We start from the raw sequence: 25456 nt of genomic DNA, 5'->3' as shown, positions 1-25456 counted from the left end.
CTTAAATCAGAAAATGTTTTGTACTAAGAGGATCAGCAGAGTTACACATAACTAGTGGAGACAGGATGAGCGTAAAGTCAATTTGATGAACTTAATGGCAATGCACTCATACCTGAAATACCCTTGTGACTTTTCTCATTATACCCTTTCTTGTTAAATTGTTCCTTTCTGGAATTTAGCCAGTGCAATTTGTTCCAATTGTTTCAATTGTGAAGAAATAAATCTCATATATTATTAGAAACAAATTTCTTCCTCCCATTTACTACACCTCATATGCTCCACAGGGAATAGTGCAAATAGAGGTCACTACCATCAGAAAAAAATCATTTTGTACTCCACTACTTTTTATCAGATTCTCCTAAGTTATTCCATTAAAAAGGGCACCCAATTTTCACTACCTTTTAAAAAAATATATTGTAACTCCACTTATTCACTCAATTTATTCTGTATGTGGCCATATAACTACATATGCTTCAAAATTATAGATCCAAACTTGTTAAAAGTCTGAAACATACAAACTTTAGACAGATGTAGTTGGGCCACATGAGTGAGAGAGAGAGAGGGAGAGAGAGGGCAGATTACAGTTTCATGATACTCACAGTTCTACAGAGAGAATACAGCATGCCATGATGCCATTGAGGCTCATAGAGGAACTGAGTCACAGGTTGCAAGAAAAGTGTTAACTGTGGGTAAGTGCCTTTATAAGGATCTCCATTGGAAGGAGCCTTCCAGGGAGGGCAAGCAGGTTTGGCCTGGGGTACTATGTTGGAAAATGTCTCTCCCACAAAATTCATGTTCATTGTGACTGCTAGAACTATGATTTGAGACAACGGAAGTCTCTAGATGTTTTACTTAGAAACTGCTAGGCATCATATGCAGATATGAAAATGTTGAATTACATAAATTAAAATATGTTTAATGCATTAGACACATGAGAAAATAGGAAAAAGATAAATATTTAGGTACTTATACATTGTACTTTAGTAAATTCAATAATGAAAGATTAATTTCTACATTTTCAGCTTCTTGCTTTGTGACTTGCTAGCAATTTTATATTATAATGTTGATGTTCAATGATAGACATCATGCATTAATAAAACTAAGTATTTTGTGTTCCTAGTTTAAAATTAATATTTGCATACAAATATCTCTAAGCAAATGAGTAACATTCAAATATACAATATCAAGGACTACTCTGCATGAAAAATTAGAATTTCTTAAATAACATTAAAGTGTATGCATGCTGGCCTATGTCTTAAAAACTGGAAAACTAAGCACAGTCCCTGTGGCATGGTGGTTAAGCTGCCATTTTGGATGGTTTCATTCTACATCGGAGTGCCTAGTTCAAGTCCCAGTTAGCCTTCTTCTGATTCATCTTCTTGCTAATGTGCCTGGGATGCAGCTAACAACAGCCAAATACATACCTGTGACTCACATAGGAGACCTACATGAAGCACCTGACTGTTGGCTTGGTCTGACCCAATACTAGCTGTTGCAGACATGTGGGGAGTAAACCAGCGTATTGAAGAGTTCTCTTTATAACTGAATCTCCCTCTGTATCACTTTGCATTTCAAATACATACATACATAAATACATACATGCATACATAAATACATTAAGAGATATATACATATACATAAAAATATACATATATACATATACAATTATATTAGAAATAGATATATACACATATACAATTATATTATAAATCAGTAAACTAAAGGCAAGACTTTGGTGCAAGGACCACTTGGAACTCACATTCCAAATCAGTGTGTCTGGGCTTGATTCCATGCTCCACTTCCGAGTTCAGCTTCCTGTTTATGAATTCACTGAGAGGCAGAGGGTAATGGCTCAAGTGGACCTGAGTTGGGTTCTGTGCTCCTGGCTCAGACTGGCCCAGCCCAGATGTTGCCAGCATTTGAAGAGTGAAACAACAGATAGAAGATTTCTGTGTGTTTTCTGTCTCTGTGTATGCGTGTATGTGTTTCTGCCTTTAAATAAGATTTTTTTACAAAAAATTAAGAGAAGGAAGACAAATAAAGACAAGACTAATTAATATATACATAGAACTCCCCCCCCCATTTATGTAGGTTAGTTCAAAGACTCTTGCTGATCATATTTGCCTGTCAGAATAAAAAATCAATCTTCATTCATGCATGCTTTCTTACTTCCCACAGCTACAATGTTACCTTCTTATCACACGTCATGCTTCTCTGCACACAGCATGACTATGCACAGGCATTTTTTATGCAGAATGTATTATGAAATTATCTGACCCAAAATATTCATTCACAGGCTTGTTATCACAGCATTACCTAAACTCAAAACTCCTTTTAAAATGAAGCGTTACCTGGAATAGCTCACATTTTTAAATCCAGTGCAATCACAGGACTCATGGAGAACAAGCTAGAAGACAAAAGAAAGGACAATTCCTGTTCAGAAAGGATGAAGATGAGGTTAAAAAAGAATTGGAGGAAAGACATGTAAAGGATCAAGAGAAATTGTGATGCCATCTTAGTTATAAATTGAGAGAGAAACATCAAGTGGGTGAAATTTGAGTACATAGAAAAGAGGGAAGATGCTTTACATTTAAATGTCTCAGCATATACACTGATGCTATATGTGTAGCATATACACTGCTATATGCTACACATACATTACTAATAACAGGAAATAATCTGCAAGATTTTCACAATCGTCTAATCCATGCATATGAAGGGTCATCAAAAAGACTAGGAAAATGAGTATTATGAAAAATAATCTATACATGAATTAAAAATTTTTCCATCAAAATAAATTTATCCTTTAATTCAATTTTCCACAAACTTTCTGTGGTCCACTCATAGAAAGTGCTATTCTACCAACCACTGCAAGAATCATGAAAGAAAGATAAAAATCCCAATCTAAACAGAGACATCTGAGGTAAACTTCTAGTAAATTGTGTTTAATATGACATTAATACATGATATAAAAATGGGGAGAATAATCAGAAAATGACTGACATCTGACCAAATATCATGGTGAGGAGGAACTGAAGGCAACTCTCTATCAGTAAAGAGAGTGGCTACTGATAATTAAAGAGGGTAAAAGATATGAAAAAATCAAATTAGAAGTTTTCCAATTCACATCTGGAGAACTTGGGAGTATTATGTTGGCTTTAGAATGGGGGTGCAACCTGCATGTTAACGGAGTGCCCATCTGGACCTGGCTTATCTAGCAGAATGAAAAATAAAGCTTTTGCTCCTGAAACAGTAACTCACAGACTAAAGGATTTTCCATTTTTCCAGGAACTCTATAAATACACTTTTAAGGCATAGGGGAAAAAACCCTCAACATTGGTGTAATGGTGAATGGGAAATTTTATACCTTTAACTGTGTTATAAATTGTTTTGCTCTTTTAGCACATTTTGTTCTACTAATACTAGAAAAATTATATTTTGGATTAAGAAAATGGGATGTCCTGATCAAGTCACTGTTTCTCATAGTGTCCATTTCACTTCAACAAGTTTCCCCTTTGGTGCTCAGTTAGTTGTCGCAGATCAGGGAGAACATATGATATTTGTCCCTTTGGGACTGGCTTAATTCACTCAGCATGATGTTTCCAAATTCCTCCATCTTGTTGCAAATGACCGGGTTTCCTTGTTTTTGACTGCTGTATAGTATTCTATAGAGTACATGTCCCATAATTTCTTTATCCAGTCTACTGTTGATGGGCATTTGGGTTGGTTCCAGGTCTTAGCTATTGTGAATTGAGCTGCAATAAACATTAATGTACAGACAGCTTTTTTGTTTGCCAATTTAATTTCCTTTGGGTAAATTCCAAGGAGTGGGATGGCTGGGTTGAATGGTAGGGTTATATTCAGGTTTCTGAGGAATCTCCAAACTGACTTCCATAGTGGCTTAACCAATTTGCATTCCCACCAACAGTGGGTTAGTGTCCCTCTTTCCCCACATCCTCTCCAGCATCTATTGTTGGTAGATTTCCGAATGTGAGCCAATCTAACTGGGGTGAGGTGAAACCTCATTGTGGTTTTGATTTGCATTTCCCTGATTGCTAATGACCTTGAACATTTTTTCATGTGCCTGTTGGCCATCTGGATTTCCTCTTTTGTAAAATGTCTATTGAGGTCCTTGGCCCATCTCTTAATTGGGTTGTTGGTTTTGTTTTTGTGGAGTTTCTTGATTTCTTTGTAGATTCTGGATATCAACCCTTTATCTGTTGCATAGTTTGCAAATATTTTTTTCCCATTCTGTCGGTTGTCTCTTCACTCTCCTGACTGTTTCTTTTGCAGTACAGAAGCTTCTCAATTTGATGCAAACCCAAATGTTAATTTTGGCTTTGACTGCCTGTGCTTTTGGGGTGTTTTCCAAGAAGTCATTTCCGGTACCTATATCTTGCATGGTTTTTCCAATGCTCTCTAATAATTTGATGGTGTCAGGTCGTAGATTTAAGTCTTTAATCCATGTTGAGTGAATTTTTGTGTAAGGTGAAAGGTAGGGGTCTTGCTTCATGCTTCTGCATGTGGAAATCCAGATTTCCCAGCACCACTTATTGAATAGACTGTCCTTACTCCAGGGATTGGTTTTGGATCCTTGATCAAATATGAGTTGGCTGTAGATGTTTGGATTGATTTCTGGTGTTTCAATTCTGTTCCATTGGTCTATCCATCTGTTTCTGTACCAGTACCATGCTGTTTTGATAACAACTGCCCTGTAGTATGTCCTGAAATCTGGTATTGTGATGCCTCCGGCTTTGTTTTTGTTGTACAAGATTGCTTTAGCTATTTGAGGTCTCCTGTGTCTCCATATGAAATTCAGCATCATTTTTTCCAGATCTGAGAAGAAGGTCTTCGGTATCTTGATTGGTATTGCATTGAATCTATAAATTGCTTTTGGGAGAATGGACATTTTGATGATATTGATTCTTCCAATCCATGAGCATGGAAGATTGTTCCATTTCTTGGTATCCTCTTCTATTTCTTTCTTTAAGGTTTTGTAATTTTCATCGTAGAGATCTTGACGGTTGATGTACAATGTAATACTTTATCCATTTTAGTATTTTTTTTGTTCTAGTACCGTTGGTTGAACTCTGTAATTAACACACAATTATTCTTAGGTGTTTAATTTTTAACTGAAAAGTGATCCCTGTTAGGAATTTGGAAAACATTATGCTGAGTGAAATAAGCCAATCCCAAAGGGACAAATACCACTTGTTCTCCTTGATAGGTGACAACTAACTGAGCACCAAAAAGGAAACCTGTTAAAGTGAAATGAACACCATGAGAAACGGTGACTTGATCAGCCCTCACCCTGACTGTTGATGAGCAACTTGATATGTTATCCCTCTTAGTATTTTTTTTTGTGTGTACTAGGAGGAACACTTATAGGCACACAAAATTATGAAAAAGGTGCTTTTTTTCAGCTTTCTAACTCAAAGTACAGCTAATACCTCTCCAACCAAGAGGGCTACTGAGCCCCCCTCACATATGCTTGCTGGTGCCTTCACTTCAAATTCCTCTAAGTGTTCCCAGAGAGTTGTTCCCATGTTCTTCTAAGTCAGGATGCAGCTTACGCAGGATCTCTCTTCTGCACATTTGCAAACGACCACCACTGCTTCAAAAGGCTTCATTTCTGCCACAGTCTGTTATAAGAACACGATTAACACAGCTGGCGAGTTCAGAGTCTCAGAACAACAAAGGTTTTCTGAGAAGTTCAAGTTGTACCATTGACACAACATAGGATGTGATATCACCAAGATCCCTAAAAGAAACTCATATTGTCTGAGAGCCAATGGAAGGGCCTCATCGACAACTTTTCCATCAGATTCTACCTCTAAACACTGTCATTCTTAAGACAAGAAAAATACTCCAGAGGGCAAATGAAATAGATTCCATTCTCTTCCCATTCTTCCTGGCAGCAGAACACATCTGAACTGGAACATTGTTGTTAGTGTAAGTCAGTCTTAAAGTAACTTATATATTTATTAAGGAATTCTATATAAGTAAAAGCTATGATAGAACCTCAGAATAAAGAAAAACTTACACAAAGCATTCAAAATCCAAACTCCAATAACCATGATTAAATTAATATACTCTGATGTTGTGTGGTCCATTCGAAACACTTATCCTTTAAAAGAAAGCTACAGGATCATCATCTCTTAATAGAATACTTCAAAACTATTTCCCTCCCTAAAAATATAGATAACTTTTTCTAAGTAACTTACTCTTTCTCATTTGGCAACTTATTCTCTTCCCCTCAATAAATTGCTTTTTTTGCAGAACTTTCGCTTTGAAACTTCTGCCTTTAAAAATGGGCCAATATTTTCTCAGGTGGTTCATGTGAAATCTGGAAAGGCAAGATGTGTTTCAAACCCTTAGCCCAAGTACACACAGACACACATAGACACACACACACACACACACACACACAGTACTCTGCCCCACAAAGCTTGTTTTCTGACATTCTAAATGTATTACATGGATATATATGGCACTATATTGAAGAATGAATAGATTGTGTACAGATAAGGAAAAGCCTAAGACAGTTATGCTTTTAGCAAGTAAGCAAAGGTTGAGGAGAGTTTTGTTTCCATCAGAGATATACTCAAGGAGTACATGCTTTTGACCCAGGGTTCTGTGTGGGGGCAAACTGTTGAAATCTTTACTTAGTATATACTAAATTGATCTTCTGTATATAAAGACAATTGATAATGAATCTTGATGTGAATGGGATGGGAGAGGGAGTGGGAGATGGGATGGATGCTGGTGCGAGGGAAGTTATGGAGGGGAAAAGCCACTGTAAAACAAAAGCTGTACTTTGGAAATTTATATTTATTAAATAAAATTTAAAAATAAATAAAATAAAAAACATATGCATATAACAATAAACAAAAAAATGACAAACCTCATATCATTTGCTTTTCATATGACAATTCAATTAGACAACTCTTTTTTTCCTCTAATAGGCTTGGTAATTTAGCTGAATGTAGCCATGTCACTTTACCCTGTACATACTCTTCCTTTGAACTATTATGGGAGAAGATATACAAAATTAATTTCAGAAGACCAAATATTTAACATATTAAATCAATGAAATTTGTTAAATCCTATTTTCCCATTCTATTTCCTAATGATTTTGCAGCAAAAGTTTTACTTTCCCACTGTTGGACACATTTGTGCTAATTAAAATTTATTTTATAAAGAAGTCCTGTTAGCTTCCAAAGTGTTTGCTTGAATTTAATTGTTATACACAAAGTCACACACATATGGATCACATCTATCTGTATACATCTATTATACATATCTCATCCATGTAACATTATTCCAACTGTCCAAAACAAAGCATGCGTTTCCTCATTTATGATGCAGAGTATTCCTGCTAGTCATATATTATTCTTCTCCTCTCAAAGTTGAGAAAATTAGGAGGTTAAATTTACTTGCTCAAACTCAAACCCATCCAAACCACTTGTAAATGCCAGCCTCCAAACATAAACCTAGTCTTTTAAAAGCAAATATTCATCTCATGTATTTAAATGCATCACATGCATTGCTGAAGCTGCTAAAGTCTTTTTAGGTCAGTCTTTCCCTAGATAAAACATGAATAAATTAAATCTTTTCTGATCTTAGAATGTGTAGCAGGCTACCTTACGAATGAGTTGTGTTTATGTGGATTTAATGTTTTTCCTTCTGTAGCAGTTAGCTACCAGCCAACTCTTACCATAGTCCAAATAGAAATTCTTCCAGTATTTCACTAAGGAGATTTTTCTTCAGAAATGTTAACCAAAGAAGAATCTTTTAACACCGGCTCTGTTAGGAAGGCTTTAAAATACATAACTAGGCCGGCACCGCGGCTCACATGGCTAATCCTCCACCTTGTGGTGCCTGCACACCGGTTTCTAGTCCCGGTCGGGGCGCCGGATTCTGTCCCGGTTGCCCCTCTTCCAGGCCAGCTCTCTGCTGTGGCCTGGGAAGGCAGTGGAGGATGGCCCAAGTACTTGGGCCCTGCACCCCATGGGAGACCAGGAGAAACACCTTGCTCCTGCCATCAGATCAGCGTGGTGCGCTGGCCGCAGCGCGCTGGCCGTGGTGGCCATTGGAAGGTGAACCAACGGCAAAGGAAGACCTTTCTCTCTGTCTCTCTCACTGTCCACTCTGCCTGTCAATATATATATATATATATATATACACATATACATAACTAGTCTGAGAAGAAGATGAGAATGGGATGATATCTTGTATGTTAAGGTTTTAAAAAGAAAAGAAACCAACCCCCTAATGCATAATTAGCCACTGCAGACTCTATTGGCAAGTCTGTTAACATGGGAGGTAACGGGACCTATAAACTAAATTATCTAATTACTAAGAATTTTAACCTTTTAGTTTGTAAATGAATGGAACACTATAAATTGATTTTGTTTTCTCTAAAGAATGTGCTATAAAAACAATTCGATCAAGAGAGTTTATTTCATGCTCTACTCCTTGACCTCAGGGACAGTAATTGTTTAATCATTGTTTTTGTCTTTAATTGCCCTTGTTTTTCTTTTATAAGTCTCAGGTACTGAGCATGGAGTTAATCAAATTTGAAAGTTATTACATTATTTAAGAGTTCACGTTGGCCTTTTATTTCATTTACTTACTACCATACTATTTGTTCTCCCATTTGTGTGTGTGTTCAAAAAATATTGTCATTGTGGTTTTTTTTTTATTTTTTATTTTTTTTTTGTTTAATGTCACCAAGAACTATGCACGTAAGGTCTATTCATGTTCTGGGGAGAATCAAAGAATATTCTGCTATACTGTGAGTCACTCTGCAGTTGAACCATCTCTACAAACCAGGATAAGGATAACATGGCAGGGCTCTCCCTTACATCACACTGCTGATAAATACAGTTCCCCCATAAACTTGTACATGGCTTCTCTCTTTGCTGTTAGATTCTCCTCAGGGAAAATGCAGATTTTTATATGTATGATACTTGCTTCTTTTTCTAGGACGAGATAGTGGGCAGCTTATTTTTCTGCTAATGAATAAAGCATGGTAAAAAGAAAAAGATTTTTTTTGATGTTCATGAGATAATAAGCAGGAATACTGGCACTATCTATAACGATGCCACAGACCGATTTCCCTGAGAAAAGCCACTAAAGTATGGATTTTTATACTGAAAGTTTACCAGGAATTGCTGTCAGGAATCAGATTTGTGTTCAGGGCAGACTTTGTTGGTGGGTGACTTGTGCTGTTATACACAGCCTCACATTTAGAAAGATGTCACTCTTGATTTAATGCTCTGTTGCTGTAATTGTGAAATTTTTAATCACATTTGAAAAATGATCCCTCCATTTCAATTTGCATTGGGACGTGAAAACTTTGTAGTCTGCCTCGTCCATTGACGAATGAAACATATAGGACTGAACCAAGCCTAATCCAACAGAAAGCATCAATTTGATGGTAAACTTTCACAATTCTCTTGAACTGGAAAGAGGGAGGCAGAATTTTATCTCCTCTACTGCCCCATCACGGATTGTTGGCTGACTTGTAAAGGGGTCACGACATTGGGTAAGACAGGTCTCTAGCAAAGGGCAAAACCTGGACAGACACACAGAAAAGGGATGGCAGTCATCAAAACAGCCAGAAATTGTGGAAAGAATGCTGCAGTCTTCAGGACAGAGAAGGTTGGAGAAGGAGTGATGTGCTCTACAGTTCTTGAGTAGGAGAGAGTGGGGGATGTAATACACAAGGTCATGACTTTGATTATGAGCTCAGAGGATTCATCATCGTAACAGGAGAGAAGTCCATGATATATACCAGCAGGTGCATATAGCTGGAGGGGGTAGTTTGTGGAAGAATTTTTTTCGTTAAACATTCAGTATAATAGCATGCAAGGTCATCTATGGAGAGTAGGGATAGTGAGTTGGATTTGGAGAATAGCAGTGAATAATAGCAGCTAGAAAATGTATGGTGTAGATTAGATCAGTCCCAAATCTCTGATATTATTCTAAAAATTTATAAAACCTTGGAACAAGAAATACTGGATGGACATTTTGTGGAAAGACAGTAAACAGTTTTAAAAACCTCTAGCTGGCGCCATGGCTCACTAGGCTAATCCTCTGCCTGCAGCGCTGGTACCCCGGGTTCTAGTCCCAGTTGGGGTGCCGGATTCTGTCCCGGTTCCTCCTCTTCCAGGCCAGCTCTCTGCTGTGAATGCAGTGGAGGATGGCCCAAGTCCTTGAGCCCTGCACCCGCATGGGAGACCAGGAGGAAGCACCTGGCTCCTGGCTTTGGATCGGCACAGCACACTGGCACAACACACCAGGCATGGAGGCCATTTGGGGGGGGGGGTGAACCAACGGAAAAAGGAGGACCTTTCTCTCTGTCTCTCTCTCGCTTTCTCACTGTTTAACTCTGCCTGTCAAAAAAAAATCTCTAAAAAAAGCTTAACTGAACTCAAGAAATACATGGGTTTTCATACTAAAAAAGCTTCCTGAATTATATAAATGACAAATGTAGAAAAAAAAAACACAATTCACCCAGATACATGTTTGTAAAATGTCTGTGCCTCCAGAATAAGTTAAAAATAATAAAAGCAAGGAAAGAGGAAAAATAAGAGATCACCGCAAAGAGATGGAAAACAGAAAGGATATTACATTCTAATTAACATCAAGAAACAAAATATTTTCAACTAGCTCCTCAAATGTTGAAGGGGACATTGTGATTTGCATATTCAAAATATTTTAATCAGTGAAGCACTTTCAAAATATCTAGTTACTAAGCTTAGGAGGGCTTAGGAATAGAAATGATAAACCTAGAGCAATCTCAGGATGAGGATGGTAAAAGAGGCCTAAGTATACCTTATGGAACAGGTCTTCAAGGAATTCTTGGAGAAATACATATTCGCAAAGATGTGCTACCACTATTGATGCTATCATTAGAAGTTTAGTACTTACGAATAATGTGGCCATTCATTATTATTGTGTTTATAAGGACAAATATTGCAAAGTCCAAGGGAAAGATTACATGTTTTACCCATGAAGCACATTGTTTTGGGACACAGTTTAATCACACAGCAGATAATCGGGTAGATACATAAGGTCTATCTCCATTGAAAGGCATGCTGATATTGGTGTTTTACATACAAGTAGGACAGAGAAAGAATTGTAATTTTATTTTATTTTTTCATTTTTTAAAGATTTATTTATTTATTTGAAAGTCAGAGTTACGCAGAGAGAGAAGGAAAGGCAGAGAGAGAAAGAGAGAGAGAGAGGGGTCTTCTATCTGCTGGTTCACTTCCCAATTGGCCGCCACGGCCGGAGCTGCGCAGATCCGAAGCCAGGAGCATCCTCCGGGTTTTCCCATGGGGGTGCAGGGGCCCAAGGACTTGAGCCGTCTTCCAATGCTGTCCCAGGCCATAGCAGAGGTTGGATCAGAAGTAGAGCAGTTGGGTCTCGAATCAGTGCCCATATGGGATGCTGGCACTGCAGATGGTAGTTTTATACTATGAAATTCTGCTTAAGTATTTCCAATTTTTATTTTCAAACAATGTAAAAAATATAAGTAGTATTATTATTGAGAATATGAGCATAATGTAGCTTTTCATAAGAAAGTAATAGTGTAGTTGTGCCAGCGTTGTGGCACAGCAGGTTAAAGTCCTGGCCTGAAGCACCGGTATCCCATATCAGCACCAGTTCTAGTCCCAGCTGCTCCACTTCCGATCCAGCTCTCTGCTATGGCCGGGGATAGCAGTAGAAGATGGCCCAATTCCTTGGGCCCCTGCACCCACATGGGAGACCAAGAAGAAGCTCCTGGCTCCTGGCTTTGGATCAGCACAGCTCCGGCCATTGCAGCCATCTGGGGAGTGAACTAGCAGATGCAAGACCTCTCTCTCTGTCTCTACCTCTCTCTGTAACTCTGTCCTTCAAATAAATAAAATAAATCTTAAAAAAAGAGAGAAAGTAATAGTGTAGCTGACAAGGTCAAGAGGAACAGAACAGTAAGAGAGAGATGGAAGAGGAGATTCAAAGATGAATGCATGCATAGTGGTTAGCCATAAACACAGTCAGATATCATATGTTTTTCCTGATTTATAGTAATTATTATACAGAGTATAAAAAGTGGAATGCATATGAATGAAACTGACATTTTGAGATTTGATTTTGTTATAGCCTTTGTCTATACTCTGTGTTTTTTCTACTTATTACTTGAATTCTTTATTTAGTGGATGGTTAAGCTTGTGATTTTAAAGTAAATTGAATGTATGTCAATATAAAAATTAAAAGAAACATAAGAAAAGGAGCAGAAGGAAGGATGGGAGGGAGGGAGGGAGGGAGGGAGGGAGGGAGAGAGGGAAGATATAGTGGGAAGTATCATGATCTGAAACTGTGTATATGAAATATGTGAAATTTTTCCCTTTATTTAACCTTGAAAAATAAAAAAGTCAATTAAAAATATTAAAAAAATACAACAAGCAACTGTGTATAAGGCAAAGTGAATATGGAGTCATTTTAAGGAAGATAACTATTCAGTTTATTGTCAAAAGTAAATTGTGGAAATATATATTTTTGTGAATTGATATTTCTTATAATTTTTCATTAATTCTTGTAGTTGTGTAATACAAATGCATAATTAAGCTATATTATTTGGAGAACATAGGATTTTAACATACATTGCAACTTCATAATAGAATCCAGAAATGTATCCCTAAGAATCAAATGTTGACTTGTTTAAGATCAATCAAAATATTAGATCATAGGCCGACACCACGGTTCAGTAGGCTAATCCTCCGCCTGTGGTGCCGGCACACCAGGTTCTAGTCCTGGTCAGGGCGCCGGATTCTGTCCCGGTTGCCCCTCTTCCAGGCCAGCTCTCTGCTGTGGCCCAGGAGCTCAGTGGAGGATGGCCGAAGTGCTTGGGCCCTGCACCCCATGGGAGACCAGGAGAAGCACCTGGCTCCTGGCTTCGGATCAGCGTGATGCGCCGGCCACAGCGCGCAGGCCATTGGAGGGTGAACCAACGGCAAAAGAAGACCTTTCTCTCTGTCTCTCTCTCTCACTGTCCACTCTGCCTGTCAAAAAAATATTAGATCATAAGGAAATAAAGACCTCCAGCCAAAAATATTAGATATTTTCAGGTAATTTTAAGACCTAATTTATTATTTCTAATTCATAATACGTTATCATTTTTATTATTGAGATAATACATCTGGTCTCAAGTATAAATACTCAATCACATTTATGAAATTGTAAACATATGAGGTGAAGTTATTACTGAAGTGATAATTCTTTGCCCTGATATAGAAGCTACATGTTAAAATGCAATTTAATATAGATATTAAAAATTTATCAAATACTTGCCTTCTCAAACTCAAAATATAATTGAGATATTCAATTTATACTTTCAAAATTTATACTGCCAGCCACCTTGCAATTGTCTATTAATTCTTATTATCTTTGTTATGCATATTATATACAATAAAATATTGAAACTCAGCGGATGAATAAACACTTTTTAGTTTTACCATGTTTAAAGTCCTGCACTATACATTTATTATATCTTAGTTGCATTATTGCAATAATTTTCCCACCTTTTCCCTAGTTAAAATCTTTCTGTCATGTGACTCAACTTCATTTAAAGTATCATTTGATTTAACTAAAAAAAGTACATATTATCAATCCTCTACTAGTTTTAAATTTCTATAAAATCCCCTTGTGAATAAGAGATACCAAGAAATAGGTAGTCCAAAATCTTTGAGAAAAATTATTAATCCTATCATTATTTTACCCAAATTTGATATCTAGCTGAAGGTCCTATTATGCAGCCAGTACATCTCCACAAAACACTTTATCTAATCATACATGGATATCCTTTAGTAAAACTTGCATCTATTGAGTAAAATATAATATATTAATGAATTATTTTGTTTTAGTTCAGTAATATAAGTTGAATAGTTTCCATATTAGCAATAAACATACAAATTTTAACTGAAAATTTTCAATTAAATACTATGGATATGCCCATAAATACTTGAGTATTTCAGCCATGTCTCCAGTAATAGGCACAAGGGCTATTTGTAAACTTTTGGTATTATAACCAGTGAAAACTATATAGTGATCTCATTCTCATACAAACCTCTTTTGTACATGTACACTTTAATTTCCAGGATATATATGGTAAGGAAGTTGCAAGATTATGTTTCACATACACACACACACACAGGTTTGTATGCACAACACACATTTTCAAGACAATTTTCAAGTTCAAATAAACAGCATTTACACTTTAGAAAGTGTACAGAAACTCTGGGTGGTATGTGTAAGAAACTTTAGAAGGAGGTCTGAAAGGATATCCACCAACTCAATCATAGTGGGTACCTCTGGGGAAAGAGGCATGAGCACCTGTAGAAACCACTATGGTCATGTTGCTGGGTATCTGGGGATGGTGTAGGAAGGAATGAATTCAGCCTTACTAAACAATATTCAAAAGCCTCTACACCAAGCATTATTTGTGTAAGTAGTTTAAAATAGAAAATAAGATAAAAAATCTGTCTTTCATCATCTACATATTTAAATGGAAATATAGGCCATTATAACAAAAAAATTTATGTAGAGCATGTTTCATTCACCACGTTTGAGGTTGACAGACAACTGACAGATCACATGTCAAAGGTGGCTGTCAAAATATTCAGCACTAATATTCCTGAATTTATTTCTCATTGATACAGCAATTTCCTTATGTGCCCGTGAAGTTGGTCATAACACTGACCTATAACAGCTTGTGTGTTACTAGGCTATTTTTGTTGGGTGATGAGTTTAATATTCATATAGCCTTCATTACATTACAGTGATTTAGAGGTACAACGTTGGCAATAAAAGATGGCTGCTGGACTTCTTATCTTCCTGAGACATGAAGTAGGTCATATCTTTAACCTTGATATAAATGAGTAAAATTTCATTAATCCAGCTGCCTTGTCTTTTAGATATTTGAATGCAAATGTGAACCTTTTAAAGAAAATGTGTATTAGCTTTGTTGTGAAATAATTTATTGTTCAATAACTAGAAATATCTGATTATTTATTTCAAGAAACACCATATATCTATAAAATGAGAATTTTGTCCTTCAGCTGTTGCCTTTCTACCTGGTGCTTGGTTATAGATTACTGCTAATTACATAGGCAATGGCATACACTTGTTGTTATTACAGGATTAAGATGTGTTTTTATAGTTTGCAAAAGATCAATTTTCCTTCACAACTGTGTAGTAATTATTGTCAGAATGGAACATCAACACAACCACTTAAAAACACTGTATATATATATATATATATTTTTTTTTCCTTTTCACAGAAAAGAAATGATCTCTAAAATCAGCCATCATCGTAGCTGATGAACACTTTGTCACAACATAAATATCCCCTGAATCTCCTTCTGGACCAATCTCAGTAAGTCTCAAACGTAACATATTTAAACATGAAAGTTGTGACCCACCAGCATATATTCTAGACAGAAGGATTCTTGAGAAACAGTTAAGAAAGATAAACAGATTCCTAACTCATTATCTTGCTCATTGTGTTTACCCATTATGGCCAAAATGTGTAATTTGATTAAAAAATTGCTTACTCAACAGCCAGAAAGACACAGGTGACAGAGACAGAGACAGAGAATTCTCATCTACTCGTTCACACCGTAAATGCACAAAACAGCCAGAGTTGGGCAAGGAATGAAGCAAAGGACCAAGAATAACATCCAGTAATCCATGTGGGTAGCAGGAGCGCAACTACTTGAGCTATCGTTGGGGATTCCCAGAGTCTGCTTTAGCAGGAAGCTAAAGTCAGAAGCTGGAGCCAAGACTTGCAACCAGGAATTGAACCCAGGCATTCTGATCTGGAATGTAGTCATCAATGACTAGAGAAAACTCCCACCCCATGTACATTTTTTTTTAAGATTTATTTATTTGAAAGTCAGAGTTACACAGAGAGAGGAGAGACAGAGAAAGAGAGAGGTCTTCCATCTGCTAGTTCACTCCCCAAATGATCACAACAGCCAGAGCTGCACCAATCCGAAGCCAGGAACCAAGAGCTTCCTCTGGGTCTCCCACACAGGTGCAGGAGCCCAAGGACTTAGGCCATCTTCCACTGCTTTCCCAGGCCATAACAGAGAGCTGGATCAGAAGTGGAGCAGCTGGGTCTTGAACCGGTGCCCGTAGGGGATGCCGGCACTGCAGGCAGCAGCTTTACCCACTACACAACAGCGCTGGCCCCACCATGTACATTTTTAGATGCTTATGTTTTAGCCCTTTAGAAGCACAAATTCACTGGATGCAGAATTATAGGCTATTTTTTTTCTTTTTCACTTCTAAATATTCATTTCTAAATATTTCACTTCACTCTTCTTGCTTGCGTGAATTTCTGATAATAAATCTAACACTCAGCCTTATCCGTTGATTGATCGGGTTGTTTTCCCTCCCTCTGGAGTCTTTCAGGGTGTTTCCTTTGTTTTTGGTTTCCCAAAGTTTTAAACATGATATGTTCAAACTATTTTTTTCTTGTAAATGCCTTGCTAGGTGTCCTCTGAGCTTCCTACATCTGTGGTTTGTTGGGTGCCTTTCATTTGATAGTTCTCAGTCATTGTTCATACTCATACTTCTTCACCTCCACTTTATCTTTCTTCAACTTCTGGTATTAAAATTATGTGTATGCTTTGACATTTTCTCACCATTGCTCAATATTATGGTCTGCTTTTGTTGTTACTGTTATTTGTTTTCCATTTCAACTTTAGAAGTTTCTATTGAGCTATTTAAACCTCATGGAATTTTCCTCAGTTGTTTGAAATCTACCAATGTAATCATCAAAGACAAACCTCATTTCTGTGGCAGTGCTTTGATTTGCAGCATTTTCTTTTGATTCTTCCTTAGATTTGTTATGACTACTGACATGAGACGTTTATTCTTGCACAGTCTGATTTCCCATTGGAGTCCTAACGTAATAAACTTAACTATTTTAATTTCCACATCTGACAATCCCATCATCTATGTCATACCTGAGGTTGGTTCTCAAGGTTGTTTCACCTCTTCAGACTATCATCTTGGCTCATTTTCATTTTGCTTCCTTTTTGGCATATCTAATAGTGTTTTTTTTTTTTTTTTTGAATGGAAGACATACTGCTTTGGAAGGTAGGCTATAGTAACTATGCATCTAATATGAGGATTTATGTTAATCTGTTAGAAATCGTGTTTTGTTTAGTGCATGCTATAGTAGTTATAGATTCCAATGATTCAGATTCCTCTTGTGGGCTTATTTTGTCTTCCCTCTTGACTGTGAGTTTTCCAAAATTACTCCTCTCTAGAGAAAATCTTTTAGCTATTTCAGCTACAATCTTGTAGCTCTTTTAGCTGTAGTCCACGACTATTACGTGGGAGACCTGTTAGTATGGCAGCAGTCAAGAGGGCAAGTGCTCCATAATCTTCCAAGAAAAAAACAGTCTTCAGTTGGCCTGTGCCTCTGCTCAGTGACTAGTCAAAGTTTTTCAACTAAGTGTAGCTTTCCCTGTTCTTGGATATGACAGAATGTTTAGCAAAGCCTTTTCTCCTAGAGAGTAGGAATTTGTTTTGGAGTAATTTAGGGATTTATGTTCTAAAGAACACTCCTCCCCTTTTTCTGTCAGTCACAAAAGAATCTTTATTAGCTCTTTTGTATATATTATTTATATTGTTGTTATTTATTTTATTTATTATTTCTTCTTTGAGGGAGGGAGACAGAGAGACAGGCAAACAGAGCTGCTATTCACTAATTAACTCCGCAGATGTCCACAATAGCCAGATTGGGCAGGGTGAAAGCCAGCAATAGGAACTCAATCCAGATCTCCCATGTGAGTGGGCAAGATACAACCACTTGAGCCACCTCCCAGTGTACACATTAGAAGGAGTTGGAATCAGGAGTGGGTCCATGACTTGAACCAGATACTCTGATATGAGATGCAAGTGTCCCAACTAGCATCTTAAAAAATAAGCCGAATATCCTTCCTTTTATTGTTGCTTACCCATGAAACCCTGGTGGGGTTCCTGAGGAAAAACACATGAACATGTAGGACATCTCTGGAGACTGAATATCCTGCAGTTTCTCATTCCTAAACCAGTATCACCATCTCCAAGAATTTGTCAGAATTGTATTTTTTATTTCCTACAAGAGGATACACCAGTAATTTTGGAAGCAGATCCTGGCTATGACTAACTGGACTATCCTATTTCCAGATCTTGGTGTGGTAATTTTCCTGCCAGTTTAGTACTTTGACAGTTCCAAGAACAGTTATTGAATTTTCTGTCTTACAGGGCTTTTTTTTTTTTTTCTTTTTTGGTTGTTGCAGGTTTTTTTTTTGTTTTGTTTTGTTTTGTTTTGTTTTGTTTTTGTTTGTTTGTTTGTTTTTCAGGATGGGAATGACAAATTTCAAGTTCAGCACCTGTTGAACATGAAACCAAAAAGAAAGTCCTTCTAATCACTTTTTAAAACCTCTTACTTTTTGAAAAGCTTACTACAAAGATTGCTAATTTGTTAAACACGTGTTGGTAAAATAAGGAAGGTTTGAATAAAATAACCTTTGTAATACTTGTATAGACAATTTAAGTAACTCAGTGATTACTAAAACTAAGCAAAACTGTGGAACTTTGCTTATGTTTGACACACTTGATAGTAAACATGAACTTAGAAAGTTTCACCATAGACGCCAATTCCTTCAATGGTGCTCAGTTTATTTTCCAAATGGATTGAACCAATCAACAACATAATTAATATAAACCACATGTAATATCATCCTTGCAACATATACCATGGTATTTTTGAACCCACTATATTTAGCAGTCTTTATGTAAGAATAAAAATGTAACTTTATGTAGATTATTAGTAGTTTTGACTATCTGTTGCCTAGGAATATGAATTCTTGTTGATATAGTTTTACGTTTTTGTTTTACATGTTTTAAAGGTTAACAGTTAACCACAGTTAAGTTATATATATTTTCAGTGCAAAATACTGCTTATGGTTTGTTCTCATTTCATCTTGAGAGCAAGAATAATAACATTCGCTGATGTTTTTTGTAGCATGGGGAATGATTTTATATTTACTGCAGCATGCTGAAATCTCTAAATATTAATAAGTCATATGCTGCAGTGTTTATGAAACACTGAAAACACCTGTGTAGTCTATATTTTTGATATTTATATAATGATTGCAGTTCTCAATTCTAACATAATCACTTAAATGTATAAAAAAATCAAGAAACCTATATTTACATAAAACCAATGGTATCTCAGCTAAAATTCAATAAAAATGAGTTACAGAGAGAATATTATTTGGGGGACATAAAACTGACATAAAGGTAAGTATTTCAAAATATATTAAATAAATATATGTTTGTATAAATATCAACTGAACAGCTGAACTTATATACCCTTTTTATGGAAACCAAAGTTTTGGATTTAGAAAACAATGTAGATTTTTAACAATTTGGAGGGGGAAAAAATGAAGTTCATTCTTACCTGAGGGTATTTGGCAGAAAGACATCGCCTTGTGATTGACATTAATGGTCATTTCACATGTGTAGTTGGGAAAGAAAAATTCCCTAATTAGTGTTTTCCTCCCATATATTTCTTTTCTCATAAGGTTTGCTTGATGAGCTGTATCAGCAATACAGTTTCAGAAATGTTTACTAGAGAAAGAATAAATCATGAAAACATTTCTTCCTTTGCATTTAGCGAGAAATCCAACATAATTTCATGCATAATTAGTGTTTAAATGATGCTGTTAAAACACATAGTACACAGAAATAAACATATATACTTCTAATCCCAGAATTCTAAGCCTTGGAGTTTAAAATTATGCTCTATGCAGAGGAGTAAACTAAACTAGGTGAACAATGATTAATGAATACAGGAGAATATTTTAGCCTTTCTAACATCCATGATTCCATGAAATATCTTATAATTAAATGTCTGTTGTTAAAAAAGTATGAAATATTGGGCTGGTGCTGTGGCGTAGTGGGTGAGGCTGCCGCCTACAGCTCAGGAATCCTGTATGGGCACCGTTTTTAGTCCTGTCTGCTCCACTTCCAATCCAGCTCTCTGCAATGGCCTGGGAAAGCAGTACAACATGGCCCAAGTCCTTGGGCCCCTGCACCCTTGTAATTGGGGAATGAGCTGGTGGATGAAGACCTCTCTTTCTCCTTGTAGCTCTGACTTTCAAATGAATAAATCTTAAAAAAAAAAAAAAAAGGTATGAAATAGGGGGCCAGCGTTGTGCTGCCGCAGATTAAGCTGCCCTTTTGATGCCAGCACCACATATTGGACTGACCTTCAAGTCCCAGCTACTCTGCTTCCAATCCAGTTTTCTGGTAATGCACCTGGGAAGGCATCAGAAGATGGCTCAGGTACTTTGACACCTCCTCATACAGGAGACCATGATAGAGTTTCTGGTTCCTGGTCTCCGTCTGGCCCAGACATGGCGAGTGTGACCATCTGGGGAGGGAACCAGCAGATGAAAGATCCCTCTTTCTCCTCTCCCTTTCACGTGTGTGTGTGTCCATATGTGCATGCACATGTGTGTATTTCTTACTAACTAGCAAAAGCAAGGACAGGGATTCTTTCCCAGAGCTTCCAGAAGGAATATAGACCTAATAAAATGACTTTAACACAATTAGATCTATTTAGGACTTTAAGTGACCAGAACTGTAAAAGTAGGAGTTGGTTTCTTTAAACCATTGATCTTAGTAGTTTTTTCAGAGCAGCAATAGAAAGTTAACACAACACCCCAAATATAAATAATTCACCCAAAACTGCTGACAATTATCAAGAAAATAATGCCACCTTCTTCTCTCAACCTTCTCTCTATTCAAGTTGCATCTTCCTACACCTGATTTCAAAGTTTAGTGTGTCATTCTCCACCCCATACACATTTATATTCAATAAAACATTTTATAAATCTGTTCAGTCTGTCTGTGTTTTGATTCCCAGGTACATTCATGACAGTTTCTCATCTTCATTCAGCTAGACTAGTGCATTGGTCTGCTGAAAAATTCTTTTTGATATCTTCTTGCATCAAAATGTGATTTATATGTCTACCTGAGCTAGAGAGTCTTAAAATGAAGATTTGATATTTATTAAATTGTACTTGCTCACAAATCTTTGGTGAGTCTTGCTATATTCTCTTTAACATCTACTAAAATTAGATGTGAACAGTTACTCTGTATTGAGTGTTATGCTGAATAAATAATAGGTACAATTTTAAATGTTTTACCTTCCCTGCTTCATTTTTATTTTCAGATATCCTGTGAGTTGTTCTGTCTTTATTGTACAGATGAAGACACTGAAGTTCAGGAAAATGAATTAATTAGCCAGAAGGACAGCTAGATAAGTACACCATTATTCCTTGAAATTAAGAACATGTATGGGGCTATCATCATGGTGCAGTGAGTTAAGCCAACACCTTTGAAGCCAGCATCACATATGGGTGCTGATTCAAGTCCCTGCTTCCTTCTGTAAGGGACGCTGCAGACACATTCCTTCCTCTGGGCTTCAAATGTATTTGTGAGTTAGATGAGTTCTAAATGTGGGGATATGGAAGAAAACCCTTCATCTCTGGATTTTAAAAAATGATACTGATTTGAGAAATAATAATGAAAGATTTGAAAATAAAGCCACCAGTTAGAAAAAGGTAGGACTATGCTTCCAATGTCAAAATGAGAATTAAATAAATTAAGGAAATAAAGATAAAATTAAAGAAGAGCATTCAAATGAATAATCCAAAATAAATAAATAAATAAATAAAAACAGGGGCAGGTGTTACTATGTTGGAGCTAAAGCTTCTACCTATGATGCTGGCTTCTCTACTTCCAATCCAGCTCCCTATTAATGTCCTGAGAAAAACAGTGGAACATGGCCCAGTTACTTGGACCCCCACTACCCATGTGGGAGACCAGATGAAGCTCCTGGCTCCTGGCTTCAGCTTGGCTCAGCCCTGGCCATCAAGGTCACTTTGGGAATGGACCAGTGGAAGGAAGATCTCTCAATCTGTGACTCTGTCTCTCTCTATAACTCTGACTTTCAAATAAATAATTCTATCTTTAAAAAAATAAAACAAGAATGCAGATCAAACCTTTTTTTTTTTAAAAAAGGAATGAATTTCCAACAACAACAAATAGCAACTTTTCTCTTGAAATCCAATAATTTTAAGTTATGATCTAATAGCAACAGAATGAAAATGACAATGAATTTTAATCTACCTAAACCATACGACTTCTGTTTTTTAACTTCTCTGCATCAAGTGGCAGATATTAATGGATCAATAATCTAAAAATTAAAAGAAATGCTGCAATACCAAGATTATCCAGTGAAATAGAATCAATAGGATACTTCTATACACAGAAAGATTAATTTTAAGGAATTGGTAAACACTCAATGGAGACTGGCAAATCTGGCTGGGGTGGCAGACAGAGAACCAGAGAAGAATCAGTGCTGTATTTGAAGTTCAAACAATTGCTGTCCAATTCCCTCTTACAGGAGAAAAGGCCAGCCTTTCATTTTATTTAGATCTTCAGCTGATTGGCTGGGAATCTACCCATTCAGTAAAAGGCAGCCTGCTTTACTTAAGTTCCACAATTTACATACCAATGTCATGAAAAAATACACTCAAAGAAACATCCAGTAGGAGGCTTAATCATCTTGGCCAGGCAAGTTAACATAAAAAACTAAGCATCACAAATGTATTGCTTCCCATATCCATATTCTTGTTTACACATGAAAGTAACAAAAAAGAATATTTATTATACTTGAGAAGTCAATAAAGACTATAGATTTACTAAGAAATACACGCACACACATACACATTTACTTAGGTTATTTAATTTTATGTACAACTTGGGTAAGCTATGAATCCAGTTGTTTCGTCAAACAGTCTCGATGTTTCTCTAAAGGTGATTTTCAGATGAGATCAACCTTTAATTCAGTAGACTTTGAATTAAAGCAAATAACATTGCATTAATATGGGGGACTTTGTCTGATCAGTTGAAGCCCTTAAGACAAAAGATAGCCCCTTTTTCCCTCCCCGTCATCTCATATCAAGTGGAAGAAATTCTGCTTCCAGACAGATTTTGGACTCAAGACTGCAATGTTTACTCTAGGAATTCCTGGTCTACTGACTTGCCTTGTAGCTTTCCTACTTGGCAGCTCCCACAAGCATGTAAGCCAATTTCTCGAAATTTTCTCTCTCTCTCTCTCTCTCTCTCTCTCTCTCTCTCTGTGTGTGTGTGTGTGTGTATGTGTGTGTGTGTTTCATAAAATTTCAGAAAAGTAATGAAACTTTGACTTCAGAATCATAATGACATCATAATAACCATCTAGAACATATGTTTACTGAGTCAGGAGAATGGAGGAAGAGAAAAAGAACATTAACAATAAATATGAGACAATTACCATAATTACCATTTAAAAAGAAATTATCAACATATTCTATTAACCCTTCTGAGTGTTTGGCATTCTAAGACACTTTGTCAAAAAATAGTTAAACCTATAAGAAAGCAAGTGACACACAAGAAAAAAATAGAGGCTCAAAACATTTTAGTACATTTTTGTCATCTCACAAGAAGTCTAGAGTTAAGTATTAAAGTGCTAATTTATAGTGTCAAAAAGCTCTCAAAATCCTAAGCAATTTTTTTCAATCTTTCCTGTCATTCTTAGGCTGTTAGTTTTATTGAATTCTTACTTATGGCTCTATGGTCACAAAATGACCACAGTAGCTCCAGAACATTGTCTAAAAGTTAGACAAAAAAATGAGAATGTGAACCCAGCATTATTTTTCCTTTTTATTAAAAAGTAATGTTCAAGAACCCTCCTGGTAAGTTTATTCTTGAGTTTCATTGGCCAAAGTAATGAGGTACTACCTGAATGACGATAGAATAATTTATATTGGATTAACCCAGATATTATATATCAACCACAAAAATAAGCATAGAAAGCCTGACTATTGTATTAACACAAATTACGCAAGTGCTAATGAGAATTCAAGGTGTTCAGTGGCAAGCAACATTTACAAAACTAGGGGAGATGAACAAATATCTTGGCTTCTGGTGACCAAAGACTGAGTTTGGAGCTTTGCTTAGTTGGGGTAAATTGAAGAAAGTAAATTAAGAATCCATTCACAACACAGATTGCTCACATCACAGGACTAGCAAACATGCTCCAGTTCACTCCATTAAGAACTTAGTTTTTTATTCTTTGCAGAGAACAGGAACAGTTTTAAGGATAAAACAAATACAGTAACAAATACAGTAACACAGGACCCCATGCTCAGAACCATCCTGTGCCCGGATTTAATGCTCTGGCATTAACCTCTGAAATCTTTAGTAAGTTTATCCTGTAGCATTGCTGACAGATCAGTGGTGAGGATAGATTTCTAATTCAGTCTTCCGATTCCAGTACTCACTTCTTCCAGGAACACTCTCACAGATACACCCAGAAATAAAGTTTTACCACTTAAGGGTATCCCTTAAGCCGGTCAAGTTAATATATAAAATTAATCTTTACACTTTGCTAACCATATTCTGGTCATACCCGCAGGTACTGTTTTCCTCCAGTGTGCCATTATTTTTCCATACCAGCATATTCGTTATTATCTTTCCTCTGAATCTGCAGTTCTTCTCCTCCAGATGGTTGTATGCATGGGTGCCTCTCATCATTTGCGTTTCAAATATTATTCTCTCAAAAATACCAATCTATCTTAAGAGGTCTTTTTCAATTTCATTCTCGGTCATTTGCTATTTCATTTATGTTGTTTTATTTCTTTACAACACTCATTGTTACAGGATTTTTTTTTAATTTTCTTTTTATGTCTTACCAACTGGATTATAAGATTTATGATGAAGAGACACCTGTTTTCCTTGTCTATCTCTCGTCACCAAAAACTAGAGCAGTAGCTACAAAACGCACACTAAAAGTATTAATTAAAAAAATTAACCATGATTAAAAAGTTAATAAATGATTACTATTTGTGTGACAGTAACATATGCCCAAAAATAAAATGATATATATCTTGCTGGATTTTTCCTGCTACAGAAGTGAAAGGGAAATTACTGTAGAGGACTAGATATAAGGGAGTAGTTTTACATTAAGATAATATTTATATATTGAGAAATAGAATCCAACTTCTCAGTTAGTTACTGGAGGACTTGAAAAATTCTGAATGTATTTACACTAAGCCAAGTAGTAATTTGAGGGGATTTTCTCGAACATATTTATGTTTTAGTACTAAATTGTAGTGACATATCTTTTACCTAGCAACTAGTAAGCAATTTTTAGCAAATCCTGTAATAATTTTATTAGGCTATTTCTCAAGTTGCAAGTTGTACAGATTTCATACTGGGAATACATAGAGGCAGCTCCTGTTTTATTCCAGAGATTTTTATATATTATAATTAAAATTATGAATGCTATGCC

General features: G+C 36.3%; 1 long non-coding RNA gene across 1 annotated transcript in view; it reads right to left on the bottom strand.

Annotated features, from left to right (window-relative positions):
- The window catches only part of LOC138843918 (uncharacterized), a 63147-nt gene that overhangs the window by 25522 nt on the left and 12169 nt on the right, over positions 1–25456 (bottom strand). Inside the window, exon 2 of the long non-coding RNA XR_011379127.1 lies at positions 2352–2407. This is a non-coding gene — a long non-coding RNA (uncharacterized lncRNA). The remainder of the gene's footprint in view (positions 1–2351; positions 2408–25456) is intronic.

This window comes from Oryctolagus cuniculus, chromosome 9, assembly GCF_964237555.1.
Source record: "Oryctolagus cuniculus chromosome 9, mOryCun1.1, whole genome shotgun sequence".
NCBI lineage: Eukaryota > Metazoa > Chordata > Mammalia > Lagomorpha > Leporidae > Oryctolagus > Oryctolagus cuniculus.
Note: the sequence above shows the minus strand (reverse complement) of the source record. Positions and strands in the feature narration are given on the sequence as shown.